At 47.5% G+C, this 27,751-nt stretch overlaps 1 protein-coding gene across 12 annotated transcripts in view; it reads left to right on the plus strand.

Annotated features, from left to right (window-relative positions):
* KCNMA1 (potassium calcium-activated channel subfamily M alpha 1) overlaps positions 1–27,751 on the plus strand; it is a 1,029,133-nt gene that overhangs the window by 324,702 nt on the left and 676,680 nt on the right. The window lies entirely within an intron of this gene.

The raw sequence follows: 27,751 nt of genomic DNA on the forward strand, positions 1-27,751 counted from the left end.
TTGGTTCAAAATGGCCACAGCAGCCTTTTATTGCCTATTGTTTTACAGACTAGCACCTTAGGGACGCCGTCCAACGGGCGACCCAAAACAACCACATAACGGTAACAATAGACAATAACATTTACAATACCCCCCGGGGTAGGCCCAGTCCACTAACTACTACTCCCCCTGTCCCCGGCCGCAACACACCGACCCAGAGACGAGGTGCCAATCACCCACGGATTGACCCCCACACTTTGGCAGAACCCCGTGCCTGCCACATCCCGGAAACCGAGAGCCACCATACCAAGACAATGACTCCCGGTCCAGCCACCAATCACTTCCAAACCTCTGGACCAGACCTACCCCCACCGCCACAGGACAGACCACGTGACACCTTACGTGGCCTGGACCCGCCACACACCAAAAGCACGCTCCACACCATCCTGCAGACCCAACGCCCATAAATCCAGCCCGACCTCGTTGAGGTGCACACCATCACCCCTCCGAAATCGCCAATCTGCCGGCTCCAAATCCCTGTGCCGTACCACAATCCCACCATTCCTGGTCACAAACCTAGCCACTACCCTATTCACCTGGGCCCTGGCCTTATTAACCTTCTCCACCGACCGAGCCCCTCTCCATGCCAACCTGGTCACTATGTCAGACCATACGACCAGCAAACCAGGGTACCGCTTCCACAACTGCAGTAAGTCAATCTTTATGTCTCGGATCAAATCCCGCGACGCCCTGGCACCAAGATCATTACCCCCCACATGTAACACCAGCACATCCGGGGGCCGCTCCACTTTACAATGGAAACGAAATTCCGGGACCACCCTGCCCCACTCCATGCCCCGAACTCCGATCCATCGAACAGTCGCCTGCGCACGATCCAAACCCAGCTGTCGACCATTCGGGCGGACCTCAGCCCGACGGGCACCCCAAAATACGAAGGAGTGCCCCAAGATCCAGATCAGGCACTTCCCTATAACAAATAAAACAAAACGAAAATATCAAAACCAATAACAGCACAACCACCAACACATCTAGAAACACCCCTTTCCTCAAACCTACCGCACGTAACCAAAGTACCATGATGCTACAACAACCGCGGTCTCACATACCGCCGAAAACAAGAAGATTCCCATCTACCAATACGCTTTACCACCTCATCTCCAAGCCCCCAACGAGCTGCCTCCGTTGCTGCACCAATTCGGAATGAATGCGACCCGAATTCCTCCGGGCGCTCCCCCGCGTTACGTAGACTTAGCCGCAGCACCGCCACAAACTGAAACCTCGACAAAAACGACCCATTCAAATGCCGCAACAACGGGCCAGGTAAGCCTCCCCTCACGGCCATAAATCTCTCGACTAAACGCACAGGGCACAATTCCTCTCCTGGAACCGCATATAACACCACCAATCTACCACGGCCCAGCTGATCCATTTTTGACCGGCGAATCCGGCACTCCACCTGACTACTGCTCACTCGCACGTCCTCAAACATCAAACCACCACCCGTCACCCTGGACGGGCTTACCAGCTCGCCTATCCGGAACGCCCCATAAAAAGCGAGACCGAAAGCCGTTGTAAACAGAACCGTCTCGTACACAGACTCACAAATGCCGCTCAGGCCACCCACCATCCGTCTCAACAAACCGAACGATACAGGACGCCTCTTGTCCCTCTCCCGTACGCCGCGGCGAAAACCCCGCAAAGCCTGACGAACCCGAAAATCCTGTGAAACATCACGCTCCCCTCTCATTTTTAACCAAAATGCCACTGCCGACACCCGATGTGCCACAGCCGATGCCGATCGCCCGGCTGAAAAATCCGTACTCACCAATGACAACAAAGCCACCAAGTAATCCACGCTCTCCCCACCAAACATCAGACACAACAACTCCTCCCATTCAGCCCACACCTTAGCATACCGGCACCAAGTCACCTCGGTCACCGAGTTCCGAATCAAGTCTGAGATCACCGCCTCACCAGATGCCACAAATCCTCGGGACACTCCACTCCAACTTCGTCCGCCCACGACAACAGCGCCCGAAACCTGCTGAACTGAAAACGAGACAAAGCATCAGCCACCTCGTTGTCAACACCCGGAACGTGCCTTGCCACTACCTGCACATTCAACTGCAGACATCTCAACACTAAATGCCGCAAATACACCACCACCGGCTCCGACTTAGCAGACAAGTTGTTAATCGCGTGCACCACCGCCTGGTTATCACAATGAAAACACACTTTCCTTCCGGCAAAGTGCGACCCCCATAGCTCCACTGCCACTACAATGGGGAATAGCTCTAACAGAGCCAAATTCCTAACCAAGCCACTCTCCCGCCACGCCTGTGGCCACTGCCCGACACACCAATGACCTCTGAAGACAGCCCCAAACCCGGCCGACCCCGCCGCATCCGTAAACAGCTGCAACGCCCCGTTAGACGCCACCCTCTCCATCACCAGCGGCCGGCCGTTGAAATGCTGCAAAAATTGATCCCATACTTCCAAATCGTCCTTGATCGCCTTTGTGATCCGCACAAAATGCGCCGGCAACCTTACCCCGGCCGTCGCCGTCGCCAAACGCCTCGCAAACACTCTCCCCATTGGCACAATTCTGCAAGCAAAATTCAATTTTCCAAGCAAGGACTGCACCGCCTTAAGCCGCACCTTCTTCGCCGCTTTTACCCCGTCACTGCGGTCCTCAAATCACGGACCTTCTCCGCCGGCAACCTGCATTCCATAGCAATGGTCTCAATTTCAATTCCCAGAAAACACATCACCGGCGCCGGGCCTTCCGTCTTATCCGGCGCCAAAGGAATCCCGAAGCTGGCCGCAACTTTTTGCAACGCAAATAGCAAACCCGCACAAACCATCGAACCCGCCGGCCCGACACACAGGAAATCGTCCAAGTAATGAATGATGGACGTAAGCCCGGACACGTCCCGAACCACCCACTCAACAAACGAACTAAATGCCTCAAAGTACGAACACGAAATGGAACAGCCCATTGGCAAACAACGATCAACATAATAACTGCCATCCCACCAGCAACCCAACAAATGCTGACTATCTGGATGAACCGGTAACAACCGAAACGCCGCTTCCACATCCGCCTTTGCCATCAATGCACCCCGCCCCGCCGCCCTAACCAGGTCCAACGCCTTATCGAACGACACATAATATACCGCCGACAACTCCGGTGCAATGCCATCATTCACCGATAACCCTTCCGGGTAAGACAAATGATGAATCAGCCGAAATTTATTCTGCTCCTTCTTTGGTACCACCCCCAACGGTGAAACCACCAAATTCCCGCACGGCGGGGCGACATAAGGACCGCCCATCCTGCCCAAAGCCACCTCCTTTTCCAGCTTCTCATCTACCACTTCCGGGTGATCCCGAGCGGAACGCAAATTACGATACGGCGGGCCCGACGCATTAACAACCGACGGAATATGAAAACCATCGGAAAAACCAGAACATAACAACGCCGCAGCCTCCTCGTCCGGATACCTATTTAAAAACGGAACCATCACTTCTACCTTCACCGGCGTCGTCCCTCTTACCAGCCCCATCACCAGCCTTTCCTTTTCCTTTTTTAAAACATTTGGACAAGCTATGTCCCCCCCCACATCCGGAGCATTCATGCTTAAAACGGCATCGCCGCTCCAAACCTGCACTGCCCTTCATTGTACTGCCAACACAAACCTTTTTTGAAACTTGCCGGGGACCCGGCCCCTGAACCCCCGGCGCCCCCCCGAAAGGGCTGAGCCGGTGCCGACATCAGTCGCATCCATAAGGAAATATCCTTATGGTCCCAACGCATATCTGGCCGCAATGCCTTCCGCTGCCTAAATTGCTCGTCGTAGCGCAGCCACGCCAGCCCGCCATAAACTCGATAAGCCTCCCCTATCGCATCCATGTAGCCGAACAAAGCCGAACAATGCTCCGGCTCCTTCTCCCCGACCACGCTCGCCAAAATCGCAAATGCCTGTAGCCAGTTGGCAAAAGTCCGAGGAATAAGCCTATAACGGCGCTTTTCCTCCTCGTCCTTCTCCTTTTTGGAGTCACTCGGCTTAACCCTATCCAAATTAAATTTCTCCAGGGGAAGCAGAGAAAATATCTCTACATATTCCCCTTTCCAATTTTTTTCCCGCACCTCCTTCTTTAAATGGGCCCCCAGCGGGCCTTCAAAACAAACATAAACTTCGCTTTTTGCCCTATCATCTAAGCGCACCACCTCATCCTCCTTCTCCTTTTCCTTCTCCTTTTCCTTCTCCTTTCCCCCCCCGTCTCACTCCCCCCTTCGCCCCCCCCTTTACTCGCACCCGCTCCGTCACCCCCCGTCACCGACGAGGCCCCTAAACCGGCTGCACCCACCCACGCCGCCACCGGCGCCTGAGCCCCCTCCCCCACCGCTCCCGAAGCCGCCGCCAGCCCCTGCAACAGCCCCAACAATTGACTCCACACAGCTAAACCAGCGGGCGCTGCCGTAGCCGCAGCCGCCCCCCCCCGAAGCCCCCCGCCAGCACAGCCCCTGCCGCCTCCGCGGCCGTCTCACCCGACCGCCGCTCGGCGTCCCCCGAGACCGCCGCCTCGCTGTCCTCCGTCTGTCGTCCATCCGACTCCTCCGAAACGAAAGCCTCTTCCCCCTCCTCGCTGCTGGCCTCATCTTCCATCCGACATCCGGGGGGCGCCGCCGCAGCACCCCCCCCACCACGGCCGCCAGACAGGGCCGCCGTGTGGGCAGAGTCATCCCCGCTCCATCTCTTGCCCCGGGGTGACAACCCAGGAGACCGTCCTGTCCCCCGCGCCGGCACCCCGGGCCTCGACCTCTTGCGCCCGCCCCCCTGCCGACTGCAAGGGGCCTCTGGGCGCGGACGAACAGACGCCCGGCTCCGGGTCTCAGCCGTCGTCGCCTCTGGCCCTCCTGGGCTATTGCAGGCCTCCGTCCGCCGAGTCCTCCCGCTCCCACGGGAGACTGCTACATCCGGGGGCTGCACAGCGGTACTGAGTGACCCGGCGGTCGCCGCAGGGCTCCCGCCGTCACTCCTTCTCTCAGCCGCACCGGGGTCAGGCACCGCAGACCTCCCCCCGGCGCCGGACCTACCGCCACGTGCAGCCCCGTGGTCCCCCCGCCGACTGCAGGGGGATCTGCTGGCCTCTCTCCTGCGCCGAGCGCGCTCCCGGCCTGGAGCCGCTGCACTCACAGTAACTCCAGCCCGGAGGCCGGGACCGGAAGCAGGCCCCGTGCTGGCCACTCCCACCTCCCGACCGCCGCGGCTGGAACGAAGATTCCTCCCGCCGGCCTCTGCAGCAGCCAGACGCTGCTGCTGCGCTGCACTCTGCGGAGGGTCCCTGGAGGGGCTCTTACATCTCCTCCTCGCCCCCCCCGCGCCCGGGGAATACCTGCGGGGGGGCCGCGACTGGCGCCCGCCGCTGCTGGGGGGACGAGGGGCAAGCGCCGACGGGTTAACCCCGGCAGCCCTGATGTGGGTCTGCACTGCCAGGGGCCCGTGCGCTGCGACCGCATCCTGAATCATACGCTGGAGCTCCTGAAGATCTGCCATGGAGGTGCACGTCCAGATCGTTCGGCGTCCGGAAACAGAAGAGGAGGTAACTCTTTCCTCTCCCAGACTAACCCTTTCCCTGCTCCTCCTCTTCCTCCCCGGCTAAGACCATCCCCCAATGCCATATTAGGCATACACCACTGTCCCTATTAACCCCATCACTCCCTACCTCCCCCTTGGTCATGTCGCCCCTCCCCCCCAAGTGGGTCCGTGGCTTTCTATACCATCCTTTGTTTTCCTTTTGGCATTAATGTATTCATAAAAAAAAATTGGGATTTATTGTAATGTCATTGGCGATTTTAGTTTCAGTAGCTAATTTTGCTTGCTGGATTTCTTTTTTATATTTCCTATTGATATCTTTATACTTCTGAAATGCTATTTCTGTATTCTCAGCCTTCAACATTTTAAACGCCCTTTGTTTTTGTTTTATTATACTTTCAAATGTTCTATTGAATATTACTTTGAAGCTTACCATATTATGATCACTGATGCCTATGGTGGTCTATTTGACAGGACCAGATCTAGTATCTCCCCTTGTTGGTTCATCTATCATCTTAAGCCTGCTTTACACGTTGCAATTTCGCATACGATTTCGTATGCGATTTGCAACGCCCCCATCGTATGTGTGGCATGTTCAATTTGTTGAACGTGCCGCACATACGAGTAACCCCCCATCACACGTACTTACCCTTCCATACGACCTCGATGTGGGCGGCGAACGTCCACTTCCTGGAGTTGGAGGGACGTTCGGCGTCACATCGACGTCACGCGGCAGCCGGCCAATAGAAGCGGAGCGGCGGAGCTGAGAGGCACGTAAACATCCCGCCCACCTCCTTCCTTCCGCATTGTGGGCCGGGAGCCGCAGGACGCTGGTAAGATCTGTTCATCGTTCCCGGGGTGTCACACACTGCAATGTGCGCTACCCCGGGTACGATGAACAATCTGACGTGCAATTCTAGAGACAGATATGATGTGTATGCGATGAACGTTTTAACGTTCAATCGCAATCGCACGTACCTGTCACACACTGCAATGTAACTTACGATGCCGGATGTGCGTCACTTACGACGTGACCCCGCCGACATATTGTAAGATACATTGCAGCGTGTAAAGTGGGCTTTAGAGAGATAATTGTCTTGAATTGTAGATAAGAACTTACAGCTTTTAGCACAACCAAAAGATTCTATGTCCCAGTGAATGTCTGGATAGTTGAAATACCCCATTATAAGGACCCGATGATTATTATAATTTGCTGCCTTTTCAATTTGTTGCAGCATTTCACCCTCTACCTTGTTAAGCTATGTTAGACTTATAGCCAACTCCAATTAGCAGCTTTCCACATGTAGATTTAACTATACTGACTGTACATTGTTGCAGCTCCCCCCAATGTCGTCATTGAGCGAAGGTCTTAGATTAGATTTGATAAATATACACACCTCTCCACGATTTATGTTTTTCCTGTCTTTCCTGAATGTAGTATAACCCTCTACATTTGTCACCAAATAATGGCTGTCATCCTCCAGCCAGGTTTCCGTAATGCCCACCACATCATAATCCATCGTTCACATAACAGTCTCCAATTCATTCATTTTGTTTGCAAAACTTCTTACATTTGCCAGTAGACATTTAATACTATTAATGTATTCCTTACTCCTTGCTTCCCTACTTTCCTTGCATGTCCCAGCCCCCCTAATCCTTCAGTGACCCCCTACTGTCTCTATCTGCTCTATCCCTTATTTGCTTCACTACCCTCCCTCCCCCCAGATCCTAGTTTAAAAGCTCCTCCATCTTTATGACCATTCCCCCCCCCAGCACAGCTGCACCCTCCTCATTGAGGGGCAGCCCGTCCCTACCGTAGAGCCTGTAGCCGACTGAGAAGTCGTCTCAGTTCTCCATGAACCCAAACCCTTCCTTCCTGCACCAATTTCTAAGCCACGTATTTATCTCCCTAAGCTCCTACTGTTTTTCTAGTGAGACTCATGGCATTGGTAGTATTTTTGAAATCACCACCTTGAAGGTCCTGGACTTCAGTTTCTTTCCTAGTTCCCTGTAATCATTTTTAGGGACCTTCCACCTCCCTCTAACTTTGTCATTAGTACCAATGTGCACCATGACGCTGGGTTATGTCCAGCCCCACCCAGCAATCTGTCTATCCGATCCGCAATATGCCGAACCCGAGTACCCAGCAGACAACACACCGTTTGGCATTCACGGTCTCGGCAACAGATGACCCTGTCTGTCCGCCTAATTATAGAATTCCCTACCACCATCTGTCGGGCCTTTGCTGCACTCCCATTTCCCTCCTTCCTACAGCAGTAATTTTCCTGGTTGCTAAGAGCAATATCCTGCTGTAGTGATCCTAGTTCTAGGCCTGGGTATATTTACTAGCTTGTGCAGGGCTAGGCTCCCTGACACTTTTCCCCCCTACCTCTTCTTCTAACTGTTACCCAGCTACCTATCTCTGGGTCCTGACCTTCCCCACATCCACCCTCCTCCATATCACTGGCCCCAGCCAGAGCCGCTCTGTGAGCACTAAACTCCTCTCCAGGTTTGCAATGCTCCTGAGTTTTGCCTGCGGCATATTTAGATCAGTTACCTGGGCTTCCAAATATGTAACATGCTGACATCAAGTGCAGACATATTCACTCTCGAACGTTTGTTCAAGAAATGAATACATTTAATAAGAAGCACACTTGGTAGCATTGTCCATGGAGCATCTAATACATGGGGTTAAATGGTACAGAAAAAATGGAAAAGAATGGAAGATTTGTAAGGATAACTCTTATGATTTGGTGTTTAAACTATGGACTTACCTGCATCCTTGGACTTCACTGCACCCTTGTAAGCTCAGTAACCCTTGCTTGCTGTAGGAGGGACATGTAGAACAGAACAATCTGCACCCCTGGACTTTCTGTACCCTCGCAAGCTCTTTCTGCACCCTTGCAATATATATTTTTTCTTATTTACAGTATTGTGCAAAAGTTTTAAGCAGGTGTGAAACAAATGTGCACAGTAACAATGCTTTAAACAATGGAAGTGTTATTTATTTTTTTCAATTATCAATCTTTATCACTGATCAGTTCAAGTAAATACACTTTCTCAGAGTTTTTAAAGTAACTTGGCAGGGAGGTTGTTCCAAGATGAATATATTTGGAGCCAATCAGACGCCTTTCTCTAATGTTCCCTGATGGATAAGTATCTGCCTATACTTCTCATCATTGAGGACACCAGTAATCCTGAAATCTGCTTGTCATTGAGAGTTATGGCGCTTGCTCTTTTTTTGTACTGATGTAAATGTACTGCCCCGCGGGCTCGGCTGCGACCGCCGAGCCGCTCGGATCCGTGCTCGTACTGCAGGCGGTGGCTCGAGCCTCCCACGGACCCGGGGGTCACGTCGCTCTGCAAGGGAGTTGGCGCTGCACGCGGGGACTTGGGGTGTTTGGATTTGGAGTGATAGTTCGTGACGTCACCCACGGGTTGTGGTGATCATAGACACCACCGCTGCGGTGAGGGTGTGGGGGCTCCCGGGAGCGGTGTAGTGGCGCAGCTAGGTGTTGGCCCCTCCGTGGGTAGGGGATGTTGGTCCTGGGGTGAAGGGGGGCGGGTGTATTGCTGGTCTTGGCGATGGTGCTGGCGCAGGGCAGTGCAGGTGCGGTGCAGCGCGGTGCTCGGCCCGAGGACACTGGTGTACTCACTCTGACAAATACACTGGAGTCTCTGGTGAACCAAACGAGATGGTGGACGGTGCCCGCAGCCGGCTGCGTTGTTTCTCCCCTTACTCCGGGTTGGTGGTTTCCGCCTTTTTCCAGCACCTATGTTGTGTGTAAGTAACTGCCTATGCTTCAGCGATGGTAGTTCGCTCCCCAGCAGTGTGTGTGCTGGGGAACCCGTTTGCCTCCTGACGGCCCTTTGAATCTCTAGTTTTGGCGGTAGCTCTCTATCCCGAATCGTGGGGCTGTTGTCTTCAATCAGGCCTTGTGTGGGAGTGAACCCCTGAGGTCCAAGCCACAATCAGTTAATTTGACTAAAAGGTGGCCACTAGCCTAGTCGGGGTCTGAGTACCCTGCCTGGTATGCGGTATCCAGTTGGTTCCCCGGTTCGGTTCCGGCGGTCCACTACCCTGTCCCGGTCCCTTACGGTTCCACCGGTCGTCTTCCCGGTCTCCTGCAGGCGGCCACCACCGTCTGCCTCCTGGCCAAAGGGCGTCCGGGCTCCAACCTGAACCCCCTGTCAGTTCTGTCACTCTCCCTACTCCTCTCCTTCCTCTCCCTGTCATTACAGACTATTCTCTGTTTTTCCCGCCTCAGGCCATCAGAACTCCTCGGTGGGCGGGGCCAACCGCCTGACTCTGCCCCACCTGGTGTGAACCTCAGAACCTGAGGGGGTGACTCAGGTTTTTAAGGGTGGCTGCTGTGACCCTTTTTAGGGGGGGATGTTGTGCGTGGGACTATCTGTGACCCCTGGCTAGTCCAGGGCATCACATGAACATGTTGGGCTTGGATACCAGGTGCGGTGCCCACTAATTGATTCTAGGTGCCAGTTCTATTTGAATATTATTTGACCCTGATTAGCAAATTCCCTATCATTGACACATTGTCCCATACATTTGCATGATCCCAGAGATTGCATTTATGGTATTTCCTGTAAAGGGTAAGAGCACAAATTGAAAGGGTTCAAAACTGACATGCATTTTTACCAGGAAAACGTGTTCACCCAGCAGCAGGCCACAGGTAGAAACAGACCACAAGGGGGTCGCAAAAATCTGTATCATAAAGGGTGGTCTGCAGCTGCTCCCTTATGTCATTGCAACCAGCCTAGGCATCTATGCAATAATATAACAGCTAGTTAGTTAATGAAAATTAGATGCCGTAAGCCAACTATATCTATGTATAGCACATGAAGTGACAGGCATTGCTTATGTAAGGAGGTTGGGGGCTGGGGGCCATACGTGCACCAGGGAATTCACCAACTTCGATGTGGGTCACTCTGAGCCTGTATGTAAATCAACTTTGGTTAGAATAATTGCATCATAGCAAAGATTGTAAAATATCATTGTGTTCACAGCATGGTTTCATTGTAGAGAAGAGTCCGGAAAGGACAGTCTTGTGCCCTTCAAAAGCCTCAGCGCTGTACATGTCAAGTCAGAGAGACGATTCATTCACAGTACTGGACAATCTGTTCTGTACTGGGTGCTGAGATGGCAGGACATACGATTCCTGAGCCTCACCATTACTTGCCTTACACCTAAAAGTGACTTCATCCATTTTACTTGATGTGAATCAGATAATTCATTTCTGGACAGTTATCTATTGCAGCAACCTAAAAGTTCAGTTCCATGAGGACAAACATTACTGCCATATTACTTTGAGTAAAGGATTCCTCCCCGGCCTGAGATTCTGCATAAAGCGCTAACATTAGCATAATAATATTCCTGCAATTTCCCTGTCTGTACCACCCAAAAAATGCAATAAATGTTGTTCCCATGGCATATGCAGATGAAGTAATAAGGGCTTTCATCGATGCATGGCCCTTCTGCAAAGCCTTATATTATGCCCCCACTTCCAGTCATGTGCAGTATGATGTCGGGTGTACGTATCCCGGCTTCAGACAGGTCTACTGTGCATGACCAAAAGTGCAGGACATTCAGCTCAGCGTTCAACGCTGACACAGGTATGCCCGTCACCGCTGGCGATGCTGCATTGAATAGCAATGTGGGCGTACTAACATGCTAAGAGGGCTTCTAGTCGCAGGAAGTAACGCCCTCACGACTAGTCCCCGCGCTCATTAGCATATTATAAAAAATCTTTAGAAAAACTTTTTCTAAAGATCTCTTTACCTATGCTTTACCTATGCTACTAAATACAGGGACAATTAGGCAGGAATTAGCAATATGCACCCAGAACTGCTCATGGTTCTGGGTCCATATTGCACCTGACAGGTTCCCTTTAAAGGGAACCTATGATTAGATTTGTGATGATTAAAGGGCAGAATGAATAAGAGCCAGGTATGTTGCTCTCTGTGGCGTTGCAGAGCTATTCGGAAATTATAGCGACAGACCTGACTAGCAGGGCCGGCTCCAGGTTTTTGTGGGCCCTGGGCGAAAAGGTCTCAGTGGGCCCCTTTAATACATACCTTGATTCACGATGCACAGATATGATGGAGAAAAATAGGTATAGTACAATGAAAAAAGTTTTACTTCTTACATTACGTGAGTGATATATACAATAAATTCTACAATATCAGAAGGGATTTATGTAAGTCAACCCCTTATGTGCCAATACTTGTTACCTTCCCCCTCCCTTAGTTCCCAGTCACAATTTTATTCTTAGCTGAACTCCCTGCAAAGAAAAAAACTGCACACATTGAATATGAACATTTTTTAATAAACTTTTTAAAGTAAACTTTGGAAAACATGAATGTAGAACATTTGTAAAAGTGCAAAAACTGAAGGAAATACAAAATGGGTTGCAGCATCACATCAGTATTTGTGTTTTGAATTCCCTTCAGGTTGGGTTTGTAATACTGACGATTGACCCCAATAAGTGCAATGTGCAAAAATGCAGCCTAAGAGCCATAAAAATAAGAACATAAAAACATTAGTGCAATGGCGCGACAAACCGTAGATTTGATTTGAAAATCGCTAAAAAACTTTTCTCCTGGTTTTTTCAGCAGCAAAACAATGTATAACTTGATTAAAATCAACACATTCTGCTTCTTGTGACTCAATTGAGAGAATGGCCAATGCATTTAACCTGTCTTGAGACATCTGGGACCTAAGGAAGTTTTTAATAAGCTTCAGTTTGCTGAAGCTTCTTTCAGCTGACGCAACTGAAACGGGCACGGTTAGCAGTAGCTTCACTGCCAACACCAGATTTGGGAATGCCAGGTTCAGTGAGTTAGAAAACAAATATTTCAATACTTCCTGTGGATTGAGATGATCAGGCAGCATCCTACCAAGTGTCTTCAGTTCCTCCAACATAATCTCTCCATCAATTGCTGGATCAGCAAAGTTGTAACACTGTTGTTGTAATGTCGGCAAGTCAGTTGCTGCTTTCTTGATGTCATTAAGAAATCCAAACTTGTCAGTGAAGTGTTTTAAGAAAATGAATCTTGTTTCGATTTCCTCAAGCACAGTTTGAAGTAAAGGCTTGAAGAATGTTTCTTCAAACTCTGCTCTTGGACTTAAATATAATATTCCACTTGCTTGCTGGCATGCTGGCTCTTGGCAATCTTTATCATTGCATTGCCGAGTTTTTTTCCGAATTTTCTTTGCTGGGTACTCGGTGGGTATATCAAGCTTCTTGCATATATCTGCAGCTCTACTTTCTGCTTGTTTGAACCCCAGTGTCAAATAATCTGTAAAGGCAGTAGTTGTGGCCTCAACCAGTGGAATTACGTTGGAAAGGTCCAAAGTCTTCGTCTGTACAGCCAGGCTGATTCGGTTAACCTGCAGCAAAATGTCATACCAAACACATAATGATACAACAAAAGGGTACGTGCATAGTGAATCCAATAGATTCTTTGCTTCGCTGTATGTGTCACTGGAATATTTAGTGCCATGTACAAAGACTTCTAAAGCTTCAACAAGCTGAGGAAACTGAAACAAAACGGCTTTCACAGATTCAAGCCGAGCACACCATCGTGTCTGAGATAGAGCCTTTAGTGTTAATTGGGACAAATGCTCAGAGGCCACTTCCCACCTCTTAGTTGCTCCAGAAAAGAATGAATAAATGCGACTCAGAAGATCGTAAAACTGTTTTGAGTGGCTGGAACTCTCTGCAGCATGTACCACTACAAGATTCCAATTATGTGGAGAACATGGAACAAAAAATGCAAGAGGGTTTTTCTCCAAAACAATGGCCTGCACTCCTTTGTATTGTCCCCTCATATTAGCTCCATTATCATAGCACTGGCCACGAATATCCGAGACACACAACTGATGCTGTTCCGTCAATCTTTCTAACACAACTGTTGCTAGGCCTCTTCCAGTTGTGTCTGTGACATGCAGAAATTCCAAGAAACTTTCTTTGACCTCCACTGTTTTGCTAATTTCATCAATGTCAACATATCGCAGCACAAGGGACAACTGTTCTTGCTTAGAGATGTCTGGTGTGCAGTCTACAATTATGCTGAAAAATTTTGCTCGCTTTACTTTCTCCATTATTATGTTAATTACTGCATCTCCAATCAACTTTAAAAAGTTGTTTTGCATATCTTTGCTCAAATAATGCACATTTGTGCCTTCTTTAGCACGCTGCAAGTGTTCTTTCAGAACCAAATCAAATTCAGAGATCAGTTCGAGTAACTGGAGAAAAATCCCATTGTGTTCTGTGAATACAGTATCTGATGATCCTCTGAATGGGAGATTGTTTTTTGCCAACCAACGAATCACCTTCAGTATTCGCAACAAAACTTCACGCCAACGTTGTTCTTCCAAATGGATTTGCCTACGCAAATCTTTGTCAATGACTCTTTCCGATGTTAATCTTGCTTCAAGCTCTTTCCATTTTGCATAATTAGTAAAATGATGGCTGGATACTTCATGGGAGTGTAAAGATCCCTTACCACTGACATGTTTCCAGTCTCTAAAACCACCAGGACTTGAGAACACGGATTTTGCTTCATTGTCAAACAACCGGCAACAGAAACAATATATGCAATCTCCAAGTGCGGAGTAAATAAGCCAGTCTCGTAAAACCTTTATTCCAGTACCCATCAACCTGTGGTAATGAGTACTAGCGAAGCGTCTCTTTGAACCATCAGAAAAGTCTGTGAGCGGGAAATTATCCAATCTCACTTGTTTGGGACCCCTTTTAATTGCCTGGCATCTCAGCGCATCAGAAATTGTATCAGGCCATTCAGCAGGATCATCAGTTAGGTCTGGATGAGGTTCAGAAAGACCAAGAACGAGTTGCTGATGTGAAGAATCTTCAATTTCTGGATTAACTTCGTCAGTATTGGAAAATGCTTCCACAGAGACACTCGTATCTGGTTGAATACCTGATGTATTGCAACTGGTAGACTCTCCACTGTCCGTTTGTATGGATTTCCTAAAGAAGCAATCAATGGTAGTAAGTTTCTTCACTTTCTCTTCGAATAACTGCTTCTCTTTTCTTTTCTGACTTCCAGACTTGTGCTTCTTGGATGGAGGTGCCTGTTCACCTGAAAGTTCTTGGGCTTGATCCCTACTAGCCATTTTATCCTAAAAAAAAGCTGTGAAAGCAACACCATTTCTGTTGATGTCAACATTATGATTTATACAACAATTATATATCATGAGCAGTAACCTGGCCTCTTTTCTGCCTGATAACTGCACCATATTAAAGGCCTCTTGGATGATTGTTGCGGTGATACGACTATAAAAAGACGTGGGGACTGACTGCACATCTCCCGTGTAAACAGGAGTAGAGTGGAACCTCGCTTAACGAGTAACCCAGTTAGCAAGTATTTCTCCTAACGAGCAAAGCTTGCTGTAAATTTGTAACTCAGTTTACGAGCAAGCTTTTCTGAATGAGCAAATACTCTGCACACACTTCCGGTTCCGTACATCCACCACGCTCTAACCAGCTCTGGCAGTCCACACAAACATGCACGCACAAACACGCATGCACACACACATATGCTCACCTTACCTTCCGTTCCCTCGCCGGCCTCATGGTTCTTGTAGTTCGCCGCTACAGGATGTGTATCGGGTAACCATTGTGACCGATGCCGGGGCTTCCGCTGCCAGAGCGCTGACATCAAAGGCAGGAGCTACTTGCCTGATTGGCCAGCGCGCTGCCTTTGAGTAGCAGCTGACAGCGGAGGAAACATCGGTCGTGATGGTTACCCGATACACATCCTGTAGCGGCGAACTACAAGAACCATGAGGCCGGTGATGGAAGGTAAGATGAGCAAAATATGTGTGTGTGCGTGTGTGTGTGCTGAATGACACAATAGGGGACCAGGATGGGACATTTAACAAGTTGTGGAAGGAATTGTCTGCATTGCAGTGATTTCCTATGGGAAATCTTGCTTTGCTGAACGAGTAACTTGGTTAACAAGCACAGTCCCAGAACGGATTGTTCTCGTTAACCAGGGTTCCACTGTATAAGTAGTAGGGGTTGAGAACAAACATTGCAGTAATATGCAGTAATGATTGGTCACTCACCAGTCCACCAGTGAGTTCTGGGCAACAAATCCTGATTGTCGTGTTTCTGCACTGTGTTGGTCTTGGAGTAGGCAACATGTAGGTGCTGTGATTTAGCAGATGGCAAAATCAGGTGATCTAGAGTATCAGTACCTAAAGTATTAGAGGCAAGCAGACATTGATAAATGTAACTTACCAGTAGAAACTGTGAATGACCAGCTCTGCCCTCACCTACAGTACCCTATCACCAATCCCCCTCACCCCACTATACCGCTGCACGACCAGCTCTGCCCTCACCTACTGTACCCTCACCCATCCCCCTCACCCCACTTTACCGCTGCACGACCAGCTCTGCCCTCACCTACTATATCCTTACCCATCCCCCTCACCCCACTATACCGCTGCACGACCAGCTCTGCCCTCACCTACTGTACCCTCACCCATCCCCCTCACCCCACTTTACCACTGCACGACCAGCTCTGCCCTCACCTACTATATCCTTACCTATCCCCCTCACCCCACTATACCGCTGCACGACCAGCTCTGCCCTCACCTACTGTACCCTCACCCATCCCCCTCACCCCACTATACCGCTGCACGACAAGCTCTGCCCTCACCTACTGTATCCTCACCCATCCCCCTCACCCCACTATACCGCTGCACGACCAGCTCTGCCCTCACCTACTGTACCCTCACCCATCCCCCTCACCCCACTATACCGCTGCACGACAAGCTCTGCCCTCACCTACTGTATCCTCACCCATCCCCCTCACCCCACTATACCGCTGCACGACCAGCTCTGCCCTCACCTACTGTACCCTCACCCATCCCCCTCACCCCACTATACCGCTGCACGACCAGCTCTGCCCTCACCTACTGTATCCTCACCCATCCCCCTCACCCCACTATACCGCTGCACGACCAGCTCTGCCCTCACCTACTGTACCCTCACCCATCCCCCTCACCCCACTATACCGCTGCACGACAAGCTCTGCCCTCACCTACTGTATCCTCACCCATCCCCCTCACCCCACTATACCGCTGCACGACCAGCTCTGCCCTCACCTACTGTACCCTCACCCATCCCCCTCACCCCACTATACCGCTGCACGACCAGCTCTGCCCTCACCTACTGTATCCTCACCCATCCCCCTCACCCCACTATACCGCTGCACGACCAGCTCTGCCCTCACCTACTGTACCCTCACCCATCCCCCTCACCCCACTTTACCACTGCACGACCAGCTCTGCCCTCACCTACTATATCCTTACCCATCCCCCTCACCCCACTATACCGCTGCACGACCAGCTCTGCCCTCACCTACTGTACCCTCACCCATCCCCCTCACCCCACTATACCGCTGCACGACAAGCTCTGCCCTCACCTACTGTATCCTCACCCATCCCCCTCACCCCACTATACCGCTGCACGACCAGCTCTGCCCTCACCTACTGTACCCTCACCCATCCCCCTCACCCCACTATACCGCTGCACGACCAGCTCTGCCCTCACCTACTGTACCCTCACCCATCCCCCTCACCCCACTATACCGCTGCACGACCAGCTCTGCCCTCACCTACTGTACCCTCACCCATCCCCCTCACCCCACTATACCGCTGCACGACCAGCTCTGCCCTCACCTACTGTACCCTCACCCATCCCCCTCACCCCACTATACCGCTGCACGACCAGCTCTACCCTCACCTACTGTACCCTCACCCATCCCCCTCACCCCACTTTACCGCTGCACGACCAGCTCTGCCCTCACCTATTATATCCTTACCCATCCCCCTCACCCCACTATACCGCTGCACGACCAGCTCTGCCCTCACCTACTGTACCCTCACCCATCCCCCTCACCCCACTATACCGCTGCACGACCAGCTCTGCCCTCACCTACTGTACCCTCACCCATCCCCCTCACCCCACTATACCGCTGCACGACCAGCTCTGCCCTCACCTACTGTACCCTCACCCATCCCCCTCACCCCACTATACCGCTGCACGACCAGCTCTGCCCTCACCTACTGTACCCTCACCCATCCCCCTCACCCCACTATACCGCTGCACGACCAGCTCTGCCCTCACCTACTGTACCCTCACCCATCCCCCTCACCCCACTATACCGCTGCACGACCAGCTCTACCCTCACCTACTGTACCCTCACCCATCCCCCTCACCCCACTTTACCGCTGCACGACCAGCTCTGCCCTCACCTATACCTATTATATCCTTACCCATCCCCCTCACCCCACTATACCGCTGCACGACCAGCTCTGCCCTCACCTACTGTACCCTCACCCATCCCCCTCACCCCACTATACCGCTGCACGACCAGCTCTGCCCTCACCTACTGTACCCTCACCCATCCCCCTCACCCCACTATACCACTGCACAACCCATCTGCCCCTCACATTATTATACATATATAATATACAGAGTTTTTCAAGGGAAAAAAAAAAAAGAGTCAAGACAATACATATGAAATGTCAGGCAGGTTTATTTAAAAAAAAAAAAAGCTGGCAAACACACATAGGTACAATATAAATGCAAAAAAAAAGAAAACAAACAGTGGCAATGCACTTCTGGCCTCCAGGAGTAGCTCTTCTAACCTGGGCTTCTTGTACTCCAATGAACCCGGACGGTTTGGACCTGCTTCCGTACTGTACTGCCGTGAGTCGGCCGGTCGCCAGTGACAACAAGGTCCTGAACGAGGCGGTGCCGGTGTGCGTTCCACTGTGGTAGCAGGAAGTGCATCTGTGTGCTGCTGCTGATGACGATCATTCTTTGAAGGCCCGCCCACTGCTGTCGTAAGAGGAAACGACGTACGGGGGGGGCGTTCTGACAGCAGCAGGAATGGGTCGCACGGCTCCAATACGTTCGCATCAAAGAGGTGAGAGGAGGCGGTCCCAGCATGCGTTACGCATTGGGATGAACAGTGGACTAGTAATCAAGTAGGGGAGGAGGGAGGAGAGATGTGCCCCTCCCCCACCCGTCTTGCGTTCCACAGTGGAACGCAAATAGCAGGCAGTACGAAGGCCGACAGGGAAAATGAACGGCGCGACGTACTGCGCAGGTGTCCTAGATAGCGTGAGTGGGCCCCCCCGTCAGTCCAGGGCCCCGGCACTTGCCCGGGTATGCCGCGTGGTGACGCCGGCCCTGCTGACTAGTCTTGCCCTGCCTCTGGAGCTTATCCCTTCCCCACTATAGTTGATTGATGGGTCTCTTCCATGTATGTATATAGGGAGAGACTTGTCAATCAGCTGGAGTGGGCCTCTGAAAAGCTGGCTGTGTACTTCATTGAACTGGTTAGAGCTTTCCCTTTAGGACCCTTGGTCTCTAAATTTTTTTTTATCTGAAATACCTCAGAGTATAACATACCGTGCTGCTATAACACAGCCTAGACTCTGATTCACACTGCCTATGGTTTGGACATCATGAATATAATGACAGGTTCCCTTACACAGAGTTATCTACAGAGTTCTATAGCAGTGCCTGTTATAGAGCACAATAACTAGGCCAGCCATAGATCCTTGTAACACAGCCAGCGACAGAGCACCCACAATATGATCAGCCACAAAGACCCAAACAATACTACTGACAAAATCGTATTTACCTTCCAAAGAAGCCATATAGAAGGATAGCCACTTGCTGCTTAACTTCTTTACTAGGGGGAAGTTAAGCTGTTTTTTGTGTTGCTTGGTACTGAAGAGACTTCCACCCTTCTGTGCTGTGACGTTGTCTCCAGAGAAAGCGGAATAGAGATACGTACCGTATATCTGGTGCTCATCTACGGCACGTCCCACCGCAACCCACATTTCCAATGCCTCTGGCTGACTGCTTATAGTCTCAAAACCATCCATGGGCTAATTATTACACTGCTATTCTCATATGTGATATGGTATATGATATGAGATATATACTATTTCTGTGCTATAGTTTTTGGAAATTATTTACAGTAGTTTGAATTGTTTTCATATACCAAAAAAAAATGATGGCATGATAGAAGCTGATGGAGCCTGAGGCCATGCACTGTAAAAGGCCCTTTTGTCTGTATTATCAATTAGTCGTAGAGGATTTCTTGTTCATCACTGATCAGCACTATTTGGATTATTGGAATAATTAAATACTGTTGCAGAATACTGGGAGTTTAATATAAAACCAGTTTGCTGTTTACATTGCTTACTCCGATGCAAATGTGACCTACTGCCATAAATCTGCTTGTACTATTACCATAGGGTGTTATATGTTTATGAGTTATTTCCTGAAGCCATAATTACACTACAACAGAAGAATAATGTCATGAGTATGAATGATCCTGTATATCCACCTAATAAAAACTGTGTCAATACTCTATTAGTTAAAACTTGCTGAGGAATGCGTTTTGTGTTGGACATGTACATTGTACAACAGTGTTTACGAAGTACCCTATGCTTATTTATATGCATTAGTATTTTAGTTACAGCAGGGTATTTGTTCATATTATTTTCTTCTTTAGTTTCTGTTGGGGTTCTATGAGGGGGTAAGTGCAAACCTGGATATTGGTAATGCAGCTGATGTGATTTATTTGGACTTTGCAAAGGCATTTGATACTGTACCACATAATAGCCTTATACTAAAGCTCCAGAAGCAAGGACTAGGGGAAACCATATGCAACTGGGTAAGGAATTGGCTAAAAGATAGGAAACAAAGAGTAGTCATAAATGGTACATTCTCTAAATGGGCTATAGTCAGCAGTGGGGTGCCGCAGGGATCTGTGCTAGGACCGATTCTTTTTAATCTCTTTATTAATGACCTTGTGGATGGGATTGATAGTAAAGTGTCAGTCTTTGCTGATGACACCAAACTATGTAGGATATTAAAAACTGACCTTGATAGTATAATATTACAAAAAGATCTGGATAAGATGTCAGAATGGGCAGATACTTGGCAAATGAGATTTAATGTTGATAAATGTAAAGTAATGCACCTAGGACGGAGTAATCCTATAACTGCGTATACATTAAATGGAAGTAAACTCGGGACTACAGAACAGGAGAAGGACTTGGGTATTCTCATTACAAATAAGCTGAGCAGCAGCACTCAATGTCAAGGAGCAGCTGCAAAAGCAAACAAGATTCTAGGGTGTAAAAAAAGAGAGATTAGATCCCGCGATCCCAACGTATTATTACCCCTCTATAAATCACTTGTAAGGCCACATCTGGAATATGGGATCCAGTTTTGGATTCCACATTTTAAAAAGGACATTCATAAGTTAGAGTCAGTTCAAAGGCAGGCAACTAGACTACTACAAGGAATGGAAGGTCTCCCATATGATGACAGGTTGAAAAAGTTAGATATGTTTAGCTTAGAAAAAAGACGTCTCAGAGGAGATCTCATTTATATGTATAAATACATGTGTGGTCAATATAAAGGACTGGTACATGACTTATTTCTTCCGAAGACAATACTAAGGACCAGGGGGCACTCACTGCGAGTGGAAGAAAAGCGATTCCGGCAGCTAAATAGGAAAGGGTTCTTTACAGTTAGAGCGGTCAGACTGTGGAATGCCCTACCACAAAAGCTAGTAATGACAGACACTATAACAGCTTTAAAAAAGGGCTGGATGATTTCCTCAGTACACACAACATTGTTGGTTATAAATCACTTAGTGACCAAATGTAGAACTGGTGGAGGAAGGTTGAACTAGATGGACCTAGGTCTTTTTTCAACCTTAGTAACTATGTAACTATGTACTATGTAACTATATCTTCTGGCCAGTGTGAACATGAGCTTACAAGCTGCATGTACACCAACTCATACTCCAACTCACTTTTTTGTTTTTTTTTTTTTGTTAGTTTTATAGATCGGGTTGTTACGAAGATACTAAATATGTGTACTTTTTTATTGTGTGGTTTGTTTTCTTGTTTTGTTTTCTTTACACAAGTAGAACTATTTATTGTAATTATTTTTTTATTCTTTATCTTCTGAATATTTTCATTTCAAGATTTTTACATTATTTTATTTTTGTGTTTACTTAGTCCGTAAATGGGACATTACCTTACAGTGCTCTGATTGCAGCTGCACTGTACTGCAGTGATCGATCATTGCAGTACAGTTCAGCTGTCAAAGCTGAACTGTGAGAAGCAAGAGGGATCATGCTGCATGCATGATCCCTCCTGCTTACCGTAGTCAGGTGACCCGGAGGTTATCATGCCAACCTCAGGTCACCATGGCGACAATCGGGCCCTCGCAATTACATTGAGGGCGCACTGATCGAAGGGGAGAGGGAGCGCAATCCTTCTCCCAATTCCCTTAGTGTCACAATTGGTATCGATCGCATAATTTAAGGGGTTAAATGGCAAGGGACGGCACTGGGACCATTCCTGGCTGTGAGTGACGCGACTCGGCTGTTGGGAAAGCCAAGTCCCTAGCGGCAATGCCCGCGCGATCACCTGGACATACCTTGTATGTCTTTGGTCTGTAAGTACTTCCTTTCCAAGACGTATAGGTATGTTCATGGTTATGAAGGAGTTTTCCTTTTGATGGTGGTCACTATTGTGATGGTTTTATAGATTGACTTGTTCCGTGTGCTGTAATACCAAATGTGTGCTTTTTCTTCTTTTACATAAATAAATGTATTTATTGGTATAATTCTTTAATTTTTGAGGGTGAGGGGGGTTTGGGAATTGTTTGATTTTTAATACTTTTTACAATTATTTTTATTATATTTTACTTTTTTACCTAGTCCCAGGAACATTAAACCTGCGCCATAATACAGGAAGAGTTTAAAGCAACTCTACTACTCAGAATAAAAAGGTTTACAATACATGCATCATGTATCATTAAAATACCTACCATCCTCTTTTTAGTCTTTCTGGCATATTTTTGCTGTTACTTGATCCCTTTACTTATTGATCAAATGGTATTAGAGGCAATCTTCAAAGGCCTTAAAATTTTATCACCTTTAAGGTGGTTAAAATAACCCTAAAATTACGATAAAGTACATGTATTGAATAACATGTGCCCAATTTCACAAAAAATCAGTGCAGTTTTCTAATTCTTAGTGTCTATGAGCGTTGTCTGTTTTAGGGCTCGCTCACATGGCGGTCTATATCAGATGAGTTGAATCTGATAAAATAAGGGATTGCACTCAGACCAATGTTATTCAATGAGGCAGTGCAGATCTGCAGTTTTTTCTCAACTGTATTCAGCATGAGACAATTATGCAGCATAGTGTGATTTGGTTCCGAAATCGGTACAGTGCAAGAAAAAAATCAGATGCCATACGGACCATCAATGTGGCATCTGATTATCACGGATACATTACAATTCTGTAAGGTGGGAAACTGTAAATGGTCCTGTAAAAGATTATTAGCTTCTGAGTAAAAAAACGGATTCCGTACGGACAAGTGAGAATAACATGGTCCCACTTTTCTGGATGAGAATGGGACCAACTTTTTATATGCTTGTGTGATCCCAGCCTTACCTGCAAAAGCATAAAAACCATAAGGCCCTGTGCGCACTTACCGGATTTTGCTGTGGATTTCCTGCGGATTTGCTGCATGTTTCGCTGCATGTTATGTCATAACATCTCTGCAGTGATTCACCAGCAAATCCTATTGGAAAAAAAATGCTGTGCGCACTATGCGGATTTTGGCAGCTGCATGTTTTGCTGCGGGAATCCCGCAGCAAAAACAATTGCATGTCACTTCTTTTCCGCACGTCGCTGCGGGATTTCACTCCATTGACTGCAATGTAATCGGGAAATCCCGCAGGGAATAACGCAGGCAGCAAATTCTGTGTGTGCTCCGCTTCCTCTTCCTGTCATAATGACATCACTTCCCTGCAAACAAAAGGCAGTGATGAACATTATGTCCCGAAACCGCGAAATACCGCAGGGAATATTGCGGGAAAACGCAATGACCAACAGGTCATTTCTCACGGCTGGTAATGTGAACACACTACCGCTCGGGAGAAATGCAGTGTGTCGATTGTTGATTGATCTGTCCTCTATCTATCTATCCTACTGTCTATCTATTCTTCTGTCCATTTATCTATTTATCTATCTATTATCTATCTCAGAAGGAAATTACTTTTTTTTTTTTCTTTTTTTCAATGTGCTTTATTGCATTGAATGCATTAAAACACATGTACCGACCCGCGGCAAAACTGCGGTAAAAATACCGCGGCAATACTGCAGCAATACCGCGGTAAAACTGCAGCAAACCGCGGCAAACTACATGCGGTTTTTGGGTGCGGTTTGCCGAGGTTTTTTACCGCGGGTGCGGTAATCTTTCAAACCCTGCGGAATTTTCTTAAGAAAATTCCGTTTTCCAGTGCGCACAGGGCCTAACAGTTAGTTATGCAAGTTCGCTGTAAAACTGCATGTAAAGCCTCACTCCCACTTGCGGACGAGCGCAATCCAATAATTCATCGTATGTCACTCGCACCAATGTTAAATAATTAGGCAGTGTCCATCTGTAATTTTTTTTCTCATGCTGAATCAGCATCAGAAAAAAATCTCAGCATGTGTCTGGGATCACACACACCCATACAGGGCTATGGCTACATGTGTAAGTCGGATGACATTCAAATGCAGCCCAATATACGCAGAGATAGATAGTGGAGAAGATTTATATGTAATTTGCGCATACCCTAAAACATACAGCACATATATACTATGGAGCAGTGCAGATCAGCATTTTTTTCTCATGCCGATTTGGCATGATAAAAAAGTCGTTGATAACATGCGGCGATTGGCAGGGTATCTGGGATCATGCTCACTCATGCAAGTCTATATGTGCGTGTGAAACATTGGACTGCACTGGAATGTCATCAGAGTGTAGTCTGTAGAGAGATAAGCAATGGACAAGATGGAAAAATTAAGTACTTCCTATTCTCTGCACCTGCGCATGTGAGAGAATCTGAGCACAGTAGAATGACGTTCGCAACACAGTCTGAGCCCAGTGTCATTAGCACATAGCATCTGATTCTCTCCCATCGGATGCTATACACCAATGATAGCGAGGCCTTAGCTTGGTTTCTGTCCAGATTCCACGTGTACCTCAACTATTTTGAGGCTGCCTTATGTCTCTACTGTTACTCAGTATCGTGTGCCATATTTCTTACATGCACACAATTTAAATGTATGAAATGATGGGCTTCAAATGGTGCATTTTGTAACAGTATTCTGAAATGGACATAATGTTCCCTGGCAATTTTAGAAGTGGTTCACATGTTTTTTTAGACCTGCTTCTAATGGCGAGAGAGCACATCCAGCACATTTATAGACTGCCAATTGGCTAAATATAAGACGATTAGTGGTTGTTTAATGGCCTGTTTACACAGGCCAATGAACATTCTGAGAGAATGAATGAAAACACATCACCTGTTTACACAACCTGCTTACATATCCTCTCACCTGATGTAACACACTCGTTTGTTGAGTGACTGGTACCCTGTTAGACCAACAATTGAGATTGAGCATTTATATGAATTCTCACTCCTCAATTGGCCCAACTAAATGGGCCTTAAGTCAGTAATATTTCTCCTTGGTGAGACCTCCCCTGATATTTATTTAACCTGCATTGGAATTTGAATGGCCTTTTGAGGGAAGGGTAACCAACAGCCTCTAATCAGCTTAGAGCTGGGGGTCTAAATATAACTGTGCCAAATAGTAACTAGATCTGTCTAGTAACATTATCAGGTTTCATCCATTGTGATTATTAAAGGATTCAAAATGTATTAACACTGAGTGATGTTGGACTCATAACTGTGGTAGGGCAGTCATCAGAAGTTTCTAGGTCCTATAAAGTGTATTGGCACTTGACTCTTTATAGCCATGGATGGTTGCAAAAGAAAGTGGAAAAGGGCAAAGTAAGGGTATAGCCACAGGTTACAGCACGAGTGGTGGCAGCTGGGCTATAACGCCACCACCACTAGAGGGCCAATTGGCCACATGATTGCCCACAATATCGCATGGCAATTGTTCACATAAATAGCTGGAGTTTCCCCCGCACATGGCTGGCCGCACCATCTGGCTGTTCTCCTTGTGTTTTTCAGGTTTAATTTACCATTCTGTTTGTATTATTTTGTGGTGCATGAGCGTTTTTGATCAATTTTTATGTGTCATGGTATGAACAAAATAACCAATTCTGGCATTACATTTTTAGTGTTTGGTGTCTACTGTACAGATTAAAAAACAGGATCATGTTATACAGTATACTGGGGCATTACAAAAGCATTAATATCAATTATGTGTACTGTAATTATTGTTTCTATTTTTTTTTAACATAAGAAAGCATTTTAGTAGGAAAATTGTGTTTTTGTGAGTGTTTTTCCGTTACATGTCTTCAGGGACCTGTAAGCTAGTTTATCACATTACAATACCTCTGCACTACACAAAACATAACAACAGTCCACATACAAGCACACAGTCACATATTAAACATGCAGCACACACAGAGTATACATAATACACACATGCAGCACACACAGAGTATACATAATACACACATGCAGCACACACAGAGTATACATAATACAAACATGCGGCACACACAGAGTATACATAATACAAACATGCGGCACACACAGAGTATACATAATACACACACATGCAACACACAGAGTATACATAATACACACATGCAGCACACACAGAGTATACATAATACAAACATGCAGCACACACAGAGTATACATAATACACACATGCAGCACACACAGAGTATACATAATACACACATGCAGCACACACAGAGTATACATAATACAAACATGCGGCACACACAGAGTATACATAATACACACATGCAGCACACACAGAGTATACATAATACAAACATGCGGCACACACAGAGTATACATAATACAAACATGCGGCACACACAGAGTATACATAATACACACATGCAGCACACACAGAGTATACATAATACACACATGCAGCACACACAGAGTATACATAATACACACATGCAACACACAGAGTATACATAATACACACATGCAGCACACACAGAGTATACATAATACACACATGCAGCACACACAGAGTATACATAATACACACATGCAGCACACACAGAGTATACATAATACAAACATGCGGCACACACAGAGTATACATAATACACACATGCAGCACACACAGAGTATACATAATACACACATGCAGCACACACAGAGTATACATAATACACACATGCAGCACACACAGAGTATACATAATACACACATGCAGCACACACAGAGTATACATAATACACACATGCAGCACACACAGAGTATACATAATACAAACATGCGGCACACACAGAGTATACATAATACACACATGCAGCACACACAGAGTATACATAATACACACATGCAGCACACACAGAGTATACATAATACACACATGCAGCACACACAGAGTATACATAATACACACATGCAGCACACACAGAGTATACATAATACACACATGCAGCACACACAGAGTATACATAATACAAACATGCGGCACACACAGAGTATACATAATACACACATGCAGCACACACAGAGTATACATAATACAAACATGCGGCACACACAGAGTATACATAATACACACATGCAGCACACACAGAGTATACATAATACACACATGCAGCACACACAGAGTATACATAATACAAACATGCGGCACACACAGAGTATACATAATACACACATGCAGCACACACAGAGTATACATAATACACACATGCAGCACACAGAGTATACATAATACACACATGCAGCACACACAGAGTATACATAATACACACATGCAGCACACAGAGTATACATAATACACACATGCAGCACACACAGAGTATACATAATACACACATGCAGCACACAGAGTATACATAATACACACATGCAGCACACACAGAGTATACATAATACACACATGCAGCACACACAGAGTATACATAATACACACATGCAGCACACACAGAGTATACATAATACACACATGCAGCACACACAGAGTATACATACTACACACATGCAGCACAGAGTATACATAATACACACACATGCAACACACACAGAGTATAC

Source organism: Anomaloglossus baeobatrachus, chromosome 5 (genome assembly GCF_048569485.1).
Source record: "Anomaloglossus baeobatrachus isolate aAnoBae1 chromosome 5, aAnoBae1.hap1, whole genome shotgun sequence".
NCBI lineage: Eukaryota > Metazoa > Chordata > Amphibia > Anura > Aromobatidae > Anomaloglossus > Anomaloglossus baeobatrachus.